We start from the raw sequence: 8,048 nt of genomic DNA, 5'->3' as shown, positions 1-8,048 counted from the left end.
CGATGCCAAGATAATCAACTTCATTTCAGGGGGATCCGACATTTGTGGAACTTCGTATTCGGCAGCAAAGAGACATGCAAAGGAAGCTAAAGCCGAGAGGAGAGACAAACCTGTCAGGATGACTACCCTCACAACTGACAAAGTGATCACTTTTCACGCAGATGACAGGGATACTGTCCAGGATCCTCACCATGATGCTCTGGTAGTAACGCTATATGTGGCTAACCATTTTGTACGCAGAATACTGGTTGATAATGGCAGCTCCGTCAACATAATACAACTGGAGACTCTGAAGAGAATGAATGTGTCTCCGATGGATATCACTTCAAAGTCCACTGTGCTCGTTGGTTTCAGTGGAGAAGCTAGATACACAGTGGAAGAGATAAAGTTGCCCGTATATGTCGAAGGAGTCAACAAGATGCAACGTTTCTGTGTGATGGATTCTCTATCCTGCTATAACATCATCCTAGGAAGACCATGGATCCACGATATGAAGGTCGTGCCATCAACATATCACCAATGCATCAAGATCCCTACCCCTTGGGGGTTGTCAAGATCGACAGTGATCAGCAGGAGGCGAAAGAATGCTACTCCTCCTCAATGAAATCCTCAACCAAACCTAGTGCAGCATAGCAATTAAAGATGCGGGCCCAGGATATCGTGGAGGATCCGGAGCAGGATGTGAAGAAAATTATCCTAGACCAGGATAATCCCGATATTTCGGTGCTCGTGGGAACCAATATCCCTCAGGATATTGAAGAACAATTAATTAACTTTTTGAAATGCAGGATGTCAACGTTTGCATGGAAGCATGAGGATATGACAGGTATATCTAAAGACATTATTACTCACAAGCTTGGAATTGACAGGTCATTCAAGCCTATACAACAAAAGAGAAGGAAATTCGCCCCTGAGCGGAATGCAATTATCCAAGAGGAAGTTGAAAGATTATTGAAGTCCAGGATGATTAGAGAAGTCAAATTCCCTAGATGGCTAGCAAATGTGGTAGTGGTTCAAAAGAAGAATGGGAAGTGGAGAGTCTGTGTAGACTACACAGACCTGAACAAAGCTTGTCCAAAAGACCCATTCCCTCTGCCTCATATAGACTCGATGGTGGATGCCACTGCCGGTCATGAAATGTTGACCTTCATGGATGCATCCTCAGGATTCCAGCAGATTCAAATGGAACCTTCGGACCAAGAGGATACTGCTTTCATGACACCAACAGGTATTTATTGTTATACTGCTATGCCTTTCGGTTTAAAAAATGCAGGTGCAACGTACCAGAGATTGGTGAATATGATGTTTAAAGACAAACTGGGGGACACCATGGAGGTGTACATTGACGATATGGTGGTCAAATCCAAGAAAGCTGAGGATCATCTTCAGGATATTAAAGGAGCGTTCGATATCCTGGACCAGTATAATATGAAACTTAATCCTGCAAAGTGTCATTTCGGAGTGGGGGTAGGAAAGTTTTTAGGATACATGGTGACAAAAAGAGGGATAGAGGCAAGCCCGGAGCAGATAAAAGCTATCTTGGATATAAAGTCACCCTCAAATATGAAGGATGTTCAACGGTTAACAGGACGAGTGGCAGCCTTAAATAGATTTATATCAAGATCCTCGGAAAAGTGTAAAAAATTCTATGATATCCTGAAAAAGAATAAAAAGTTTGAATGGGGTAAGAAGCATGAAGCAGCCCTGCAGGATTTGAAGCAGTATCTCTCAACCGCACCTCTATTGATGAAGCCTGAGGATGGTGAACCATTATCCTTGTATCTGGCAGTATCAGGGAACGCAGTAAGTGCAGTACTCGTAAAGGATCACGAAGGTCAGCAGTATCCTGTTTATTATGTTAGCAAAAGTTTGTTAAATGCTGAAACTAGATATTCTCACCTAGAAAAACTAATACTGGCTCTAGTAATGGCATCAACAAAGCTTAGACATTATTTTGAAACGCATAGGATTCATGTTAAGACTAATTATCCTGTTAAGAATGTGCTTAGAAAACCGGAGATGTCGGGTAGAATGGCCAAGTGGTCAGTAAAATTAAGTGCCTATGATTTAATATATGAACCTAGAAATGCAATAAAGTCTCAGGCTCTAGCAGACTTTGTGGCTGATTTCAGTAGTGATATTCAAAATGAAGTAGACCTAGAAGTACAACAATTAGGAGAAAACTTAGAATCCTGGATACTATATACTGATGGTGCATCTAATGTAAGGGGTGTAGGCTTAGGTATACTACTAAAATCGCCACAGGGGGACATAATACCCCAGGCTGTTAGATGTGAATTCCCTGCTACTAATAATGAGGCAGAATACGAAGCCTTAATCGCAGGAATAGAATTGGCTAAGAATATGAATATCAAGAATTTGCGAGTATATGTTGATTCCTTGTTAATTACTAATCATTTTAATGGATCCTATGCAGTCAAGGGTGAGAAACTAATGGAATACCTCGGTATTCTTAAAAAATTAGCAGGATATTTTGATGTTTTTACACTTGAACAGGTACCAAGAGAGGATAACGCTGAAGCAGACGCATTGGCAAATTTGGGGTCATCAATCAGGTTACCAGAAGGAATCCCAATACCGATATTACATATCCTGTATCCTGCGACGGATCCTCAGCATAAGGAAGTAACAAGTATTCAAGATCCTGAAGTGGTATATCCCGAAGAGGATCCTAAATCCTGGACAACTCCAATTATGAGATATCTCAAGGAAGGACATATCCCCGAAGATGAAAATCCTAAGGCATTTAGGATGAAGGTATCACGATTCACTATTATAAATAATATTTTATACAAGAAATCTCTTGCAGGACCATACTTGAGATGCTTGAAGGATCCTGAAGCCAAAGAAGTACTTCAGGATATACATGAAGGGGATTGTGGTAACCATACCGGGGGCAGGTCATTATTTTCAAAAGTGTTGAGGACAGGTTATTATTGGCCAACAATGAGAAAAGATGCTGCAGAATATGCTCGAAGATGTGATGCATGTCAGAGGCATAGTAACATATTGCATCAACCAGCTGAACCACTATATCCTGTAGCATCCCCTTGGCCGTTCATGAAATGGGGGATGGATATAGTAGGGAAGTTACCAAAAGCTCCGGGAGGAAAAGTCTTTATGCTGGCAATGACGGATTATTTCTCTAAATGGGTTGAAGCTGAAGCATTTGTTCAAGTTAGAGACCAAGAAGTAGTATCCTTCATAAAGAGGAATATCCTGACCAGGTTTGGAGTACCAGCTGAAATCATTTGTGATAATGGGTCCCAGTTTATAAGCAGAAGGACTACTGACTTTTGCAAGAGTTGGGGAATCAAAATGATAACGTCTACTCCGGTACATCCTCAAGCGAATGGACAAGCTGAATCTTCAAACAAGATAATAGTGAATAACTTGAAGAAGAGACTTGGAGCCAAAAAAGGAAGATGGGCAGAGGAATTACCCTTTGTGTTATGGGCTGACAGGACAACGGTAAAAAATGCAACCGACCAAACCCCATTCTCCTTAGTATTCGGAGCAGAAGCAGTAATTCCAACGGAAATGGCGATACCTACTGCAAGATCTATCCTACAGAATCCTGAGCAGAATCCTGAAACCTTATGTCAAGATTTGGATACCATAGACGAAAAAAGAGACGTAGCAAGGCTAAGGATGGCAGCATATCAACAAAGAATATCCAGAGCATATAACAAGAACATAAGGACTAGGAGATTTCAAGTTGGTGATTGGGTGCTAAGAAAGGCTTTTCAGAATACTACTAATCCTGCCGATGGCAAGTTAGCTCCGAAATGGGAAGGACCATACGAAGTTGAATCAGAAGCAGGGAAAGGAGCATACAGACTCAAGAATATGGAAGGGGATATGCTACCAAGGTCTTGGAATGCTATACACTTAAAGCTCTATTTCAAGTAAGAATAGAATTTAATTTCTATCCCAGAATGGTATGTATTCTATCTCTTTTAAATATATTTGTTTATTATCTTGAACCCAATACTGACTTAGGCATCGGAGGGGTGTTAGCCAAGCTAACACCCACCTTAGTTTACAACTGCTTTGCAGCATATGCTCCAGGATATAGCTCCAGGATGTGTACTCAAGATAGCTCGAAAGATTAGAGGACTGGCCCCCTCTCTCACGTTTAAGGGATACTGATCCCTTCACAGGTTTAAAGGTATTCACCTTTCTCCCGAATTGGGTTTAAACACCCCACCTGGAGCGCAAGTTATTCAGGGATAGTTCAAGGTGGCGGGACCAGTCCATGTAAAAGTGGCTGATAATTTCGTTACTGTTGGCTATATCCTGAATCCTAAAGGTATATGAGGATTGATCACCCTCTCTCGCGAAAGGGTATTTTCATACTCTCTAAGGTTTAAAGGTTTTCACCTTTCTAAGTCTTGGAGTTTATACACTCCCGCCTGTAGCGCATGAAACTCAGGGTTTATCCCCAATATACTAAGGGTTCATTTCAAGACATCAAGGGTTTTGCCCTGGGGTATTTGGAATTCATTCGAGTCAAAATATGAATACATTTGTGTTTCTGTGTCAAGCACAGGGGACATACATTATACTATTCAAAGGATGGATCCAGATTTATAAGTATGCACTGGGGACAAGCTTATAATGGAGAATTGAAATTGATTCTCTAAGAGTCTCTGGTATGGTCTCTTCTTTTTATTTAGACAACTAATAGGTTGTATTTAAATATCCTTATCAGAATATCTTTCAGGATATCTACCGGGATACGTTTATAATATATTCTCAAAAATGTTCAAACAAAACAATTTTCACAAGTAAAATCTATAACAACAATAATAAAGTCAAAAGCGGAGTTATATTATTAACATATCAAAAGATGTGCTCTTAGTTTCACCTAAAAATAAGGCCCATCCACTAAGAGCACTAATAGTCCGTTACCATATTTACCCAACAGTTGAAGGCTTCATCTCAAACCGAGACCCATCCACCTCCAACTGTTGTATTGTTCAAAAGCCATGCAGGAAATGTAAATTGTTCAGGTGCAGAAAAGTAAAGTGCAGAAAAGTAAATTGTTTAGGGATTACAGACCAACATCAAATCTAAAAAAAAGTGGGCTCCGGCCTAAGCATCAACATCCATCATCGCCCACTCAGATGCCCTCACACAGCGGCATCCTCTCCAGCCTTCCCCGGCTTCTCAGCACCAGCATCCTCACCAGCATCCGCTCCAGCATCCTCACCAGCATCCGCTCCAGCATCCTTCTTGTCTCCAGCCTGATCCACCACCTCTGCTGACTTAGAAGACTCACCGGCTTCGGATGGAAATGGCACAGCTTTGCCCCCGAGCTCCTTCAACTTGGCCACCCAGGATTCAATTGGCCAAGATGGACAAACAAGACCCGTCTCCTTGGCCTCGTAGGCCATCTTGATGCGTGCTTGTAACAGGGAGACGATAGCGGAAGTCTTGATTCCCTCCCGGAAATTGATCATGGCTTGATCACGATCCATTTGAACGGTGGCAAGTTTGACCTCAGCTTCTTGGGTGACCTTCTTCAGCAGGCTTTCGTAGTGTCGGCTCTTCGCTTCAGCAATGGCACCCTGGTCAGCAACGGTGCTCTCAAGCTGTTTGATCCTGGCTTCATGGAGTGCAACAGTGCCACATGCATCATTATACAAGTGGAGCAAATGCTGGAGGCCCTGCACATCAATAACAGGTACAAGTTAGAATATACGTGTCTAATGACTAAGATATCCTATCAGGATATCCTATTAGGATATATGTGCAGGATATACATGCAAGATATGTGTCAGGATATTACCTTGTTAAGGAAGGATGTCATTGGCTCTAAGGAATCAGTGAAGCTGAGTTCGTCATAGGAGAACCCTTCTGAGCTTGGAGCACTGACTTCGAGACCCTTCCTCTTTTTCGCTGTGGAAGCACGAGTCCTTGGGTTGGCCTTGGGAGCTGGGAGTGGCTTGGAGCTGGTAGCAGCAGGAGCCTCCTTCTTGACTATGGTTGGAGTTGGGTAACTGTCAAGTTCATCGAGATCTAGATAGACTAGAACTTTGCTGGAATCTGCACACAGGGAGTAAAATTCTAAACCTCTCCTAAAAATATCAAATAAAAACATGTATGTACAGGATATCTTGCAGGATCCTTACCAGACATGTTTACGCTTGAAAGAGGGCTTGGAGTTGGTGGAGATGGGTTGAAACTTCTCTCTGCCTCTGGAAGGAGTCTGATGGCGTCTATTCTTTTTTGAGAATCTGCAAGGGGAGGTGCTAGCTTCCTAAAATCAGCTGTACAAGGAAACGACAAAGTCAGTTCAGGATATAAAGCAGGATAACAGGCAGGATCATCTTTAAACCCTAAATCCTACCCTTCTTCAACCAATTCACCGGATAATCCGCTCCACCACGGATTGAATCTCTTTTTACAAAAAAGAATTTGGATTTCCATTCCTCTTCATTCCTGGTGGCTCGGAGGATTAATGGGTCACTGGAAGTAGAGTAAAATAAGAATCGACAAGAGCCGTGGCACCTAAGTCGGTATGCTAAAGGAAGGTCATGAACAGAAAGATCAGGGATATGGTTGTTCTTGATTTGATCAGGAACAGACAAGACTCGCCAAAGCATTGGCATTGTCTGACTGAAGCAGATTTTGGTGACATTAAAGAACTCGGTGATGAAGTCCGAGAAAGGAAATTGCAACCCTAAGGTGAAAGGAAAGGCATTAAAACACAACCACTCGTCGGAAACCATATGTGATCGGATTTCCCGATCAAACGGCCGGAACACCGTCCCTTTTGGGAAGATGCCGGAGGTTTTAAGGGCTGACAAGTGTGCACCGTCAAAGGTGCATATTTCTTTCTCCGGATCCTGGAGAATATTTTGATAGATGAACGTGGGAGCAGAGTCGCCGGAGCTAGATCTTGTCTGCCTTGCCATATTATTACCGGAATATTGGGAAGAATGAAAAGTGAAGTTGGGAGAGAAATGTTTACCTTTTTCTCTTCGGTAAAGGTTAAATGAAGATGAGGATGAGAAGATATAGGGTATGATGAGTAAATATAGGCCGGGTGGTTGAAAGCTGTCACATCAATAGTCTTATCTCTTAATTGCCTCGGCCATTGTGAAAAAATGTAACCGTTAGGATATCAAGCGGTAACATTTTTGGGGACAATTGTTATGGGTGAAATTCTGAGCCCATATCCTGGAAAATATCTTGATATATATCTTGTTTATGTTGTATCTGTTTACATCCGGGATGCTAGTTCAGGATATTGGTAACATCCTGAATGGTATCCTCGAGATTACTAATGGATTATATGCAGGCACGTGGGTTAGAAGCTAGTAACGTTAACAAGACCTATTCCACGGAAGACTCGGTCCAAGTCGTTCAAGGGAAGACGTTGAAGCCGTATTACTCGGTCCATAACGTTCATAATGGAATATTCGGAGTAGCCCATATTTGTAGGGATTATTGTTTGTAATTCGTTACTATAAATAGGTGGGTATATCAGATCAACTAGGACATCACAACCACACTCGCTACACTCTGACACTTGCTCTCTCGCAACTTTCACACAAATTCATTGTAACACTTAGCGATCTGATCTATATCATGCACTGTATCCTGAAGTTTAAAGCAATAAGAAGAACAAGGCAGCTGCGATTGTCAGCTCCCGAGGTTTTATGCCGGCGATCTAGATTGATCAAGGGCTTTCCCCGTACATCACGTGTCATTTACTTTACTTTCTTGCTCATTGTTTGATCGTGGACACAGCTCAATATCCTGGGCCGTATCCTGAACACTGTTTTTCCAAACAACATAACTAGCATATTTTCAACACATTTTTTAGCACACTACCTCACTTAACTAATTTGATCACTTAATTGCTTCGGTAATTTTTTACCAAAACAACTAGCATCTACAACCATAGTAACAAGCAAGTGTGGGGATGTTTAGGAGGAGGGAGCCTAATTTTGTGTTTGCTTTTGTTGATTGTCTAATGTGTGTAGGAAATGGCTAAGACGAAAGAACAAGCGGGA

This window comes from Helianthus annuus, chromosome 1, assembly GCF_002127325.2.
Source record: "Helianthus annuus cultivar XRQ/B chromosome 1, HanXRQr2.0-SUNRISE, whole genome shotgun sequence".
Taxonomy (NCBI): domain Eukaryota; kingdom Viridiplantae; phylum Streptophyta; class Magnoliopsida; order Asterales; family Asteraceae; genus Helianthus; species Helianthus annuus.
This window is presented reverse-complemented; position numbering follows the sequence as displayed.